A 13,243-nucleotide genomic window follows, 5' to 3' on the forward strand; every position below is an offset into this window, starting at 1 on the left:
AGACATTATTAGATTAGTTTAAAACTTCAAGGAGATCGTGCTTTGCAAGATGTTTGCAATTCTTTCTAAGTATCATGAATCAAGAATAGTAAAACTGTGGACCAAATATGTCATAAGGATCAACATCCAAACAACTACTAGATTCCTTCTACAACTCTGCAATATTAAACAGCGCGATAAATTCACGCAGATGTATGCTTGTTTTCTGCTTGTTCTTTTTATTTCACATACCTTATTAGCATCATCTTTGTGTTTATTTTTACTTTTTGAAACATTAACTATGTTTAATGTCAAGATGTTTCCTGTTGTAGTAGATTTTTTCTGATTAGGTATTTTCGAATGCTGAAGTTGCGAGATGAACTAGACAAAATCTACACTTGCATAAAATGTTTTGTGAAGTGAGCATATTAAGGACGTTCGCTTGTCATTCTTTGGAAGTTTTGTCAGAATTTCTGGTTTTATCCATTTGAATGTACTATCACATTTTGCTCATTGATCCCCATTTTTCTTTTTATAAATCTTTAACATGTATCATTATAAGCCATCTGTAAAAGTCTTATAAAATCGTTGTTATCTTTAACAGCTTTAGAGAACAATGATAAAGCTATGACAAGCCAAGAGAAAACATATTCCCGCTAAAATTTCAATGGCTAATATCTCGAAAGAAGCACATTGACCTTCATTCTATTTTTGCTCTTTTGGTTCCTTTGTCAATCTCCTATCAATATATACTAGTGTTATGAAAAGCTTGTTATTTTGAAACCAAGTAACGAACCTCCTTAAGACGAGAATTCTTTTCACATTAATATACGAACTTAGCGAAACAAACATTCTGATTTTAAATCAATGTTGTTTATAGTAACAGTTGTTTGATTCTTTGCATTGCCGAACATTATGTTTCCAATTTGGAAATATAAAACAGAATATGTGATATGATTGCAAAAGAGACAACTCTCCACAAGAGACCAAATGACAAAATAAATAACAACTATAGGTCACCGTACGGCCTTTAATTAAGCACATCCAATTACACCTAGTCAGCTCTAAAAGGCCCCGAAATGACAATGTAAAAAAAATCAAAAGAGAAAACTAACAGCCTAATTTATGTACAAAAAATTAACGAAAAAACTAATTTTGAAACACAAGAACAAACGACAATTACTGAATTACAGGCTCCTGTCGTGGGACAGGTACATCCATACAGAATGTGGCGGGGTTAAACATTTAAGCGGGATCCCAACCCTAACTAACCTGGGACATTGGTATAACAGTACAATATAACAACGAACTATCAAAATCATTTGAACAAGCTTAACTCATCAGATGGATAAAAATACAAATACTGAAAATACAATTGGACGTGGCCTGGTACTTGTACATCCTAAAAACAAGAAAAGACACTGAGTACATACCTTATAGTACTCGCAGTTACGTATACTGACTGTTAGTTCAAAGCCACTAGCAACTAATGAAAAAAATCATGCATCTGAGACTAACTTATCAATCAGTACACATCCAACATCCAATGGATTTAGTGTAAAAACGTCATAAACAGTTAGAGAAAAAACATGACCTTGTGTTATGACGATACAGGTATCGACAGATCGTAGATCTATGAATTGGTATATATATATAACATAATAGTAATATTTAGTTTGCTTTTAACTTACTGATAATAAAATCGATATTGATACCCATGAAAACAATATACAGTGTTGATTTGGTAACTTTTTAAAACAAGTTTATTTGACGGATCGATAAGTATACCAGGATCGTTTCTAAATTTCCGGGAACGGTAAACAATATTTCCGTAAAAATGAGGATGTTCTTTTCCGTTTGAAATAAATTTCTACAGTACAACAAAGCTATTTATCTAGGGAAGAATTAAGTATAGGTTTTAAGTAATTTGGTAAAGAAATCACTGGCTTAATAATTTTACCAGTAATACATAAATGGCAAGTTTTTAAACATGTTCTGTTGTTGTTCCCTACTACTGTATTTAAAAAAAAATGTTTATGTCACATGAATCTACAGTTCCATACTATAAAAGAAAAACAAATTAGTATTATCAGTTTCACTAACAACATGTTTTTTTCAGTAACAAGAATGCTTAATCAAATATACGGGGTTATTAGGCTAGCTTAGTGGAAAATAATAGTCTAAAGTAATATTATCATGATTATGTATTAATAAATTCACATTCACTATCATATCTAACCTGCTCTACAGGGTCAGTGTGAGCTTTTCAAAAAAATTGATGTCTGTCGTTTGTAATCCGTAGTCGTCCGCCGCCGACATTCGTTTACTTTTACAAAAGACTTTCCTCAAAAATAAATCGCTCATTAAGATCTACTTAGTATTTATTGTCGTCAGTTGACTGTTTATATTGTGCTGATACATTTCTGTGTTATGTTAATGCATCTAAAGTGTAAACGGTGTTCCTATATATTATTTATCAACTTTCCAACTAAATTATGCAATGTTGTGTGAAATGGCTTTCCCTACGAAAGAAGGGGGATGGTAGGGTCACCCTACCCCAACTTTGGACCTCAAAAAAAAAAGTTCCGTAACTTTACCCACCTGGGTATTTGGGTCCAGGCAACCTTAGGCAAGTGCCTATCATTTGTACCTAGTGGGCGAAAAAGCTTTGCCGTAGGGAAAATTTTATGAACGAAAGAAGGGGGATGGTAGGGTCACCCTACCCCAACTTTGGACCTCAAAAAAAAAAGTTCCGTAACTTTACCCACCTGGGTATTTGGGTCCAGGCAACCTTAGGCAAGTGCCTATCATTTGTACCTAGTGGGCGAAAAAGCTTTGCCGTAGGGAAAATTTTATGAACGAAAGAAGGGGGATGGTAGGGTCACCCTACCCCAACTTTGGACCTCAAAAAAAAAAGTTCCGTAACTTTACCCACCTGGGTATTTGGGTCCAGGCAACCTTAGGCAAGTGCCTATCATTTGTACCTAGTGGGCGAAAAAGCTTTGCCGTAGGGAAAATTTTATGAACGAAAGAAGGGGGATGGTAGGGTCACCCTACCCCAACTTTGGACCTCAAAAAAAAAAGTTCCGTAACTTTACCCACCTGGGTATTTGGGTCCAGGCAACCTTAGGCAAGTGCCTATCATTTGTACCTAGTGGGCGAAAAAGCTTTGCCGTAGGGAAAATTTTATGAACGAAAGAAGGGGGATGGTAGGGTCACCCTACCCCAACTTTGGACCTCAAAAAAAAAAGTTCCGTAACTTTACCCACCTGGGTATTTGGGTCCAGGCAACCTTAGGCAAGTGCCTATCATTTGTACCTAGTGGGCGAAAAAGCTTTGCCGTAGGGAAAATTTTATGAACGAAAGAAGGGGGATGGTAGGGTCACCCTACCCCAACTTTGGACCTCAAAAAAAAAAGTTCCGTAACTTTACCCACCTGGGTATTTGGGTCCAGGCAACCTTAGGCAAGTGCCTATCATTTGTACCTAGTGGGCGAAAAAGCTTTGCGGTAGGGAAAATTTTATGAACGAAAGAAGGGGGACGGTAGGGTCACCCTACCCCAACTTTGGACCTCAAAAAAAAAAGTTCCGTAACTTTACCCACCTGGGTATTTGGGTCCAGGCAACCTTAGGCAAGTGCCTATCATTTGTACCTAGTGGGCGAAAAAGCTTTGCCGTAGGGAAAATTTTATGAACGAAAGAAGGGGGATGGTAGGGTCACCCTACCCCAACTTTGGACCTCAAAAAAAAAGTTCCGTAACTTTACCCACCTGGGTATTTGGGTCCAGGCAACCTTAGGCAAGTGCCTATCATTTGTACCTAGTGGGCGAAAAAGCTTTGCCGTAGGGAAAATTTTATGAACGAAAGAAGGGGGATGGTAGGGTCACCCTACCCCAACTTTGGACCTCAAAAAAAAAAGTTCCGTAACTTTACCCACCTGGGTATTTGGGTCCAGGCAACCTTAGGCAAGTGCCTATCATTTGTACCTAGTGGGCGAAAAAGCTTTGCCGTAGGGAAAATTTTATGAACGAAAGAAGGGGGATGGTAGGGTCACCCTACCCCAACTTTGGACCTCAAAAAAAAAAGTTCCGTAACTTTACCCACCTGGGTATTTGGGTCCAGGCAACCTTAGGCAAGTGCCTATCATTTGTACCTAGTGGGCGAAAAAGCTTTGCCGTAGGGAAAATTTTATGAACGAAAGAAGGGGGATGGTAGGGTCACCCTACCCCAACTTTGGACCTAAAAAAAAAAAGTTCCGTAACTTTACCCACCTGGGTATTTGGGTCCAGGCAACCTTAGGCAAGTGCCTATCATTTGTACCTAGTGGGCGAAAAAGCTTTGCCGTAGGGAAAATTTTATGAACGAAAGAAGGGGGATGGTAGGGTCACCCTACCCCAACTTTGGACCTCAAAAAAAAAAGTTCCGTAACTTTACCCACCTGGGTATTTGGGTCCAGGCAACCTTAGGCAAGTGCCTATCATTTGTACCTAGTCGGCGAAAAAGCTTTGCCGTAGGGAAAATTTTATGAACGAAAGAAGGGGGATGGTAGGGTCACCCTACCCCAACTTTGGACCTCAAAAAAAAAAGTTCCGTAACTTTACCCACCTGGGTATTTGGGTCCAGGCAACCTTAGGCAAGTGCCTATCATTTGTACCTAGTGGGCGAAAAAGCTTTGCCGTAGGGAAAATTTTATGAACGAAAGAAGGGGGATGGTAGGGTCACCCTACCCCAACTTTGGACCTCAAAAAAAAAAGTTCCGTAACTTTACCCACCTGGGTATTTGGGTCCAGGCAACCTTAGGCAAGTGCCTATCATTTGTACCTAGTGGGCGAAAAAGCTTTGCCGTAGGGAAAATTTTATGAACGAAAGAAGGGGGATGGTAGGGTCACCCTACCCCAACTTTGGACCTCAAAAAAAAAAGTTCCGTAACTTTACCCACCTGGGTATTTGGGTCCAGGCAACCTTAGGCAAGTGCCTATCATTTGTACCTAGTGGGCGAAAAAGCTTTGCCGTAGGGAAAATTTTATGAACGAAAGAAGGGGGATGGTAGGGTCACCCTACCCCAACTTTGGACCTCAAAAAAAAAAGTTCCGTAACTTTACCCACCTGGGTATTTGGGTCCAGGCAACCTTAGGCAAGTGCCTATCATTTGTACCTAGTGGGCGAAAAAGCTTTGCCGTAGGGAAAATTTTATGAACGAAAGAAGGGGGATGGTAGGGTCACCCTACCCCAACTTTGGACCTCAAAAAAAAAAGTTCCGTAACTTTACCCACCTGGGTATTTGGGTCCAGGCAACCTTAGGCAAGTGCCTATCATTTGTACCTAGTGGGCGAAAAAGCTTTGCCGTAGGGAAAATTTTATGAACGAAAGAAGGGGGATGGTAGGGTCACCCTACCCCAACTTTGGACCTCAAAAAAAAAAGTTCCGTAACTTTACCCACCTGGGTATTTGGGTCCAGGCAACCTTAGGCAAGTGCCTATCATTTGTACCTAGTGGGCGAAAAAGCTTTGCCGTAGGGAAAATTTTATGAACGAAAGAAGGGGGATGGTAGGGTCACCCTACCCCAACTTTGGACCTCAAAAAAAAAAGTTCCGTAACTTTACCCACCTGGGTGTTTGGGTCCAGGCAACCTTAGGCAAGTGCCTATCATTTGTACCTAGTGGGCGAAAAAGCTTTGCCGTAGGGAAAATTTTATGAACGAAAGAAGGGGGATGGTAGGGTCACCCTACCCCAACTTTGGACCTCAAAAAAAAAAGTTCCGTAACTTTACCCACCTGGGTATTTGGGTCCAGGCAACCTTAGGCAAGTGCCTATCATTTGTACCTAGTGGGCGAAAAAGCTTTGCCGTAGGGAAAATTTTATGAACGAAAGAAGGGGGATGGTAGGGTCACCCTACCCCAACTTTGGACCTCAAAAAAAAAAGTTCCGTAACTTTACCCACCTGGGTATTTGGGTCCAGGCAACCTTAGGCAAGTGCCTATCATTTGTACCTAGTGGGCGAAAAAGCTTTGCCGTAGGGAAAATTTTATGAACGAAAGAAGGGGGATGGTAGGGTCACCCTACCCCAACTTTGGACCTCAAAAAAAAAAGTTCCGTAACTTTACCCACCTGGGTATTTGGGTCCAGGCAACCTTAGGCAAGTGCCTATCATTTGTACCTAGTGGGCGAAAAAGCTTTGCCGTAGGGAAAATTTTATGAACGAAAGAAGGGGGATGGTAGGGTCACCCTACCCCAACTTTGGACCTCAAAAAAAAAAGTTCCGTAACTTTACCCACCTGGGTATTTGGGTCCAGGCAACCTTAGGCAAGTGCCTATCATTTGTACCTAGTGGGCGAAAAAGCTTTGCCGTAGGGAAAATTTTATGAACGAAAGAAGGGGGATGGTAGGGTCACCCTACCCCAACTTTGGACCTCAAAAAAAAAAGTTCCGTAACTTTACCCACCTGGGTATTTGGGTCCAGGCAACCTTAGGCAAGTGCCTATCATTTGTACCTAGTGGGCGAAAAAGCTTTGCCGTAGGGAAAATTTTATGAACGAAAGAAGGGGGATGGTAGGGTCACCCTACCCCAACTTTGGACCTAAAAAAAAAAGTTCCGTAACTTTACCCACCTGGGTATTTGGGTCCAGGCAACCTTAGGCAAGTGCCTATCATTTGTACCTAGTGGGCGAAAAAGCTTTGCCGTAGGGAAAATTTTATGAACGAAAAAAAAATTCCGTAACTTTACCCACCTGGATCTTTGGGTCCAGTCAAGCTTAGGCAATTGCCTATCGAGTGTACCTAGTGTGGTTAAAAGCTTTGTCGTAGGGACTTGGCTATGAATTAAAGAAGGGGGAGGGTAGGGTCACCCGACCCCAACTTTTGGACCTCCGAAGAAAAAAAAATCCGTTACTTTACCCACCTGGATCTTTAGGCCCAGGCAAGCTTAAGCAATTGCCTATCGAGTGTACCTAGTGTGGTTAAAAGCTTTGCCGTAGGGACTTGGCTATGAATTAAAGAAGGGGGAGGGTAGGCTCACCCGACCCCAACTTTGGACCTCCGAAAAAAAAATTCCGTAACTTTACCCACCTGGATCTTGTGGCCCAGGCAAGCTTAGGCAATTGCCTATCGAGTGTACCTAGTGTGCCAACTTTGGACCTACGAAATGTTTACGGATTATAGTTATTCTATATAGGCTTGAATCTAAATAATTGTTAGTTTTGATTTACCAAAATATTTATGTCAAATCGTTTTCGTTCTATTTGACGGACGTGTGTAGTATTTCTTATAAGAATGTAATAAATAAATTGCTAGTGACTACTAGTATTTACTTTTGAATAATTACCTGGCCTCACGGTCATAAAACTTTCGAGCATGATTTTTGTACTCAAACTCGAAAATCAGCCAATCAAATTGCTGGATTTCATGTTTCGAGCATGATTTTTGTGCTCAGAGCACTGAGCAAAGTGTTATGACTTCAAGGCCTGAACTAGCTAGTTCTTAGGCGAAAAGTGACTACAATGGTTATCAGCTTTACTTTTCAATCGAATAATTTCCATAAACTTGAAGATCTAATTGTATCTCTACACTAGTTTATTGTAATCTGTTGTTATCAATTGCTATTATCCCTTATCAGAGAGAACGGAGAAAGGGTTAATAGCTAAAACGTATTTTTAGATTCCCGGCTTCAAAAAAAGTTGTATTTACAGTTGTAATACACGAATAAATAATTAAACTTTGTATGTGTTAAAATGGAATATTATTATTACATTTCATCTTCCTACTGGAAATTATTTGTCATCATATTTATTTATTTGTCATCATATTTATAAGTCCGTTTGGTGTTATTGCAAGTCTTCGGTTTGTAGGCATGACCATGTTGGCGCGTTTTCTTATTGTTCGCTGGCTTTTTGTTCGCTAGCTTGATTCATCTTATTGTTCGCTGGCTTATTGTTCGCTAGCTTGAGTCTGGTAGTTTTTAATTGACAAAAAAATACAACATACATGATTTTTTTTTTAGTTTCTTTTTAACATTTTATTCTTACATAATTAAATCATTTGACAATCATTTACACGAACCTTTTGTGAAAAAATACCAATTACCTAAGGTAAGGCATTATTTTTTTAAGGATTTTTGAGGATTTTTTTTTATTCTATGATAATATTTGTGTAATGTTGAACATGATAGCCGTCATTAATCCAAATAAGTAATACAGTAGTTGTAATAAAAGTTATATTTTAGTCCTGCATAACTGATATTGACGAATTTAGAATAGTTCGTCCATACATCGTTGTTTTTAAAACAATCATTATTAGTATACATGTAAGTTTCCTGACGTATAAGAGCCATTGAGGATGAGCTCCGGAGAAAGCAGACTAGTAGCGTTTCGTTAGTTTGTTTGTTGGGAAAGGAGAGGAAATGCAACCGCTTGTACAGATAGACGACATAATTACCATACAAGCATTTATAGTCAACACAATCAGAAACAGTTCCCATCGTTAGACGGGGAGTATGAAGGCTTTCAAGAATGAACAAGTGTCATGTCTAACTCGAACAGTTAGAAAACAGACTATCGACATCGACCGCTTGTTCTTGATATTTGAAATTGTATGCATATATACGCATACGTTTATGATAGTGATGAGTTCTTGTGTCTGACAAAAACTAAATTCCTTCATGGTTATATCTTGCCATACGTTTATATTGGTTTGTAAGGTAATTACTCAAAATCGTTATTTGAAAATCCTGTTTGTGAGATGTATATTCATTTCAATACAGAAATTTCGTCTATATATTTCACAAGTGTATAACACGGAGAAGCTCTGAAGGTCCATTACTCCCATTTTGTTTGGGTGTGAACCATCGATGTTGACAGCAATATCAAAGAATAAGATGATGATGGTAGAAAGAACTATGGGCGTCATGTGGCAAATATTACATGCATATCGGACAATGAGTTGTCAATCTGTATGAAAAGATTTCCAATTCAACCATATTATTGAGAAGGAATGTTTACATGCTATACTCTCGTACTAGTATTACAGGGTTCTTGTGGCGTTCACCTTAGACACACATCTTTTTAACGATGTTTAAAAAAAAGACAGAACCAATTTAATGTCATATTTCCCTATTTTTAAAAATAACTAAAAGTCTTTCATCTGAGAAGAATACCCCTATTTAGCGGACAAGTAATTTATTCTTTTTTCTGTTATTGAATACCAAGAAGAAAAAAAATCCCGAAATTAATTTGAAACTTTGATACTCAAAAGTTTCCCAGCAAAATATTCACATCCCTTCGGGATAATTAGTGTTCGTCCAGTGGCATATATAACAATTGTGATGACGAATTCCTTCCTTTGTTCGAGAACAATCTTATTGAAATATAAATCTGTGATTTTACTATGTCCACAACTTCAATGAACCAAAGCTAAATTAAACATCGACCTGTTAGTCCATCAGCTGGTAGGGCGAAAATTCAGTTCTGTGTTACACCCCAGGGTACCGCAATTTTTTGGTATAAATTGAAAGAGTAATATCTGAAGAATATTTTAAGAGGTGTTAGACTTTTGAAAAAGTGTCCAAAAGGGGTTTAAAGGGGACTTATTTCAGGGTATATCAGGAACATATATATTAACTGTTCCCAGGGTATATCAACAATTTTGTTTTTCACATTTTTACAGAAAAATGTAAAAAAAACAGGTATTCAGTACTATACTTTTTATCAAATGGAACACATCATATTTTATTAAAACGCAGGCTAATTTTTAATAAATTTTTAAATCGTAGAGGACCAAGAAAAAAGGGGGAGGGTCAATTTCCAAAAGTCATGATTTTGAATGAAAAGAAGCATACGTACTAATTTTCTTGATAAAATGGTATATTTTTTCACATTGAAACATACAGCATAAAGTATATAAAGGCTGTTGAATAAAAATTTAAAGTTAAGAAACAATAACATAGAATCAACGACAAACACAAACATAAGCAACCAGAAATGCACGATTCTGTCACAAATTTATCCATCGCATTCATGAAATAACTCACATATTAAAACACACAAAACTGTCAGGGTTTCTAAATTTCTATTTTGTTTTAATTTAACAACCGCATCACCACATTTTTAAGGTCACACAGAAGGTCAATCCATAGAATCGTTTAAGTTTGGTCACCTGCATCAACCGAATTATCATTATCATCTTTTCCATCATCGTTAGCAATATCAACGATTTGATAATGCTTATATCTATAAGCTTTCGAGCATTAACATACAGCTTTCTGTTCAGGATAAACCTTGTTGAACACATGAACATTTTTTTTTTGGCACAACCAGCTTTACATGAACAGCACATCAGAATTACAAAAGCATCTAACGCTGGTGGTTGGTCTAGAAAATTGATACTGATCAAAGCGCTCTAAACAATCCAACCATTGTTTGGCATCAGACAAGTGTTGTGTTTAAGAGCAGATTAAGTCTTCGTCTGAAAGTTGGCTTGTTTAATGTGCTTTAGCATTGCATCTTTTGCATTTCAAAACGTTTTGATCTTTATTTATCGATATTTTTAATTTCGTAGCCATATATAGAACACAACAACCTCTCGAGTGTTTTGACAACTCTTCGCCAACCTCTTCCAAGGTTTCATCAAGATGGAATAGACCTTCTGAAAACTCAACATAACGTGTTAAAAAGCCGAATGCTTTGCTTTTTTCTTTACCAGACAAAACACTTACTGAATCACTACCTGTATTGGCGCGAAATCCGGGCAGTTTTCTACAAACATTCTCACCAAATTTGCACACATTGATTGCACATTTAATAATCTGCATTTGGGGGATGCATCTGTCGGACTTACAATCATGTTAGAATTGATATGCAACTGTGAAAATAGTAAGCCAATAACTCCACAACAGTGTCACAAGGTTTTTTAGCAATGGAGTCGTAACCTTTGTCATTTGCATGTTTTTGCATTTTATTAAGAAACATTTTTTTTATCGGCTTCTTCCTGTTTGATTATAAGCTCAAACCATTCTACGCTATTTCATTTTCAACATATATTTTGTGGCACATACTTCCATGTGATACAAATAAATCAATACATTCAAGTGTAAATCTATAGGATGGATTCTTTACTCTTTTAAAACAAAAGAATTCAACAAAAGCAACTTTGTTTCCCCCAACTAACAAAATTTTCTTCCATTCCCAAGAACACGATTGTGACTGATGGTTTAGAACTTATCGTAATGATTTGCCCTTCCAAGGACCTGCCGTTCTAATTTCGTTATGAATATTGTGCGATACTATTCAGTGACAAAATCAATGAGGGACCCTTTTTGAAACTAAAAGGATGGTTTTTAAAATAACAATTGCCAAATCGAAAAAACTGCTTGGTATCCTAGTAATTGTTTGAAAAACTGCCATGTCATCAAATATCCACATGCTTTCCTAAGGAATGAGCCTTTTATAAAAGACCACTCAGAACAGGTTTAATTTTTCATTACAAGTGTACAATCAAAGTTTGCAAGAGACATTTGAAGAGGACCTAAATCAAACTGGAGAACCTATCGCATAACCAACTATCTTGTCTGGGCTATGACAAGCAGGCGACATTTTTTTTCATCTGCTCTCAATGTTTTGTTGTTCTTATCAGCCATTAATTGCTTGCCTTTTATTTCCTTTTTTAAAAATGTAAGCAATGATTTTCGTTTGAGTGTTTTGAAGATATCGGTTGACTTTTGAATAAGCCGCTCCGTAATGAAAATTTCTGAAGCAAATTTTCCCTTTTCATACGCGTTAAGAAGGTCGCACATAAATTCCGAAGAAGCAACAGAACCCTAGAACAAGCCATTTTATTGCTCAGATGTTATAATGGAATTGTCCAGCTCTGCAGTGTCTGAAACAATTTCAAAACATCAGATTCGTCTCGCTTCATTCGAGTTTTTCTGTTCCATTGTTAACCATTCCTACCAAGTCTCGACATTTTTATTATATTGAAGCTCTTTCATGTGCATTTAGCAACCAACGATTATCAGAATCTTTATTTAAACTGAAACCAACAAAGCCATCTTAGAGAGTAAAAAGTATTGCCAAACCCCACAACTGACTTTTTGACGTTCGTTCAAAGCGTTGTTTGTCGATTGAATGACTTAACAATCTTAAGTCAATCACTTCATAGCTACAACACAAAATGTTATCAACCACACCTTTATTGAGTTCGATAGAGTGCACCTTTTCTGAACGCAAACAAAATCACCTTAATTTGTATTTTTTTCATAAATATTTCGTTACACATTCACTTTATAAAATAATTTGTCTCACAAAAACATCATAAATCGACAATTAAATGTTTTTGTCAGTTGCAAATTGATAATGCGTATGTGTGAATACATTGTACATGTTGTATACTGAATCAAAGACGGTAATTTGATGATTTCCGGTATTTCACGAGTATTTGCACGTACATATATGTTATCAAATAATTCATATTTTAGACAATATATACATACTGCAAATGATTTAAACATTGCATAATGATTAATTCTCAAGTTTAATTAGCTAAAACGGGTAATTGTATAACGCATTTCTTTATGAAAGGTGAAAATATGCCTTAATTTGAACCCAAAAAATCGGATTGTTTGTAATGTAAAAAACATTTCATTTTAAACAAAAAATCTTCCGAGTTACATTTAATATGATAAGTTTTGTATCTCTTTTAATTGTTAAAACATATACTTTATTTTTTTTTAATCGCTTTAAATTAAAAAACTTAATTACAAATTACTTAGTCGTGATTGCTAAATGAGGGGACCATTGAAAGGGACGTTTTTAATCCTCTTTTGGACACTTTTTTTTTAGTCTAACACCTTGTATTTTATCAATAAGATAATGAAGTTGAATTATATCAAAAAAAATCGCGGTACCCTGGAGTGTAACACAAACTCCTTAACTAGCGCGCTTTTGAGAACTAGCTGATGGACTATGTATGCAAATCAAATTGGTTCTCTTCTTCTTCTGGTATACAATAGTCTATCGACATTCGATGATTACATACTGTTGGCATACGTGGACCAGTCTATTTACAACACTTTTACCCCTATTTATTTAAAATATATGTTTTTTTTCTTTTGTTCAATGTATACATGATTACATGTATATATTTTAAATTGCGCTATAGTTCCGTAACTTTCTATCCAGTCGTATAAACGAATCGTCGGCAAGTGCGTACATTTTTTTAAATCAATATTTCTGGTATGTTCCAATATGTCTTTCACTTTTGACAATGAGTATATATTA

Source organism: Mytilus trossulus, chromosome 3 (assembly GCF_036588685.1).
Source record: "Mytilus trossulus isolate FHL-02 chromosome 3, PNRI_Mtr1.1.1.hap1, whole genome shotgun sequence".
NCBI lineage: Eukaryota > Metazoa > Mollusca > Bivalvia > Mytilida > Mytilidae > Mytilus > Mytilus trossulus.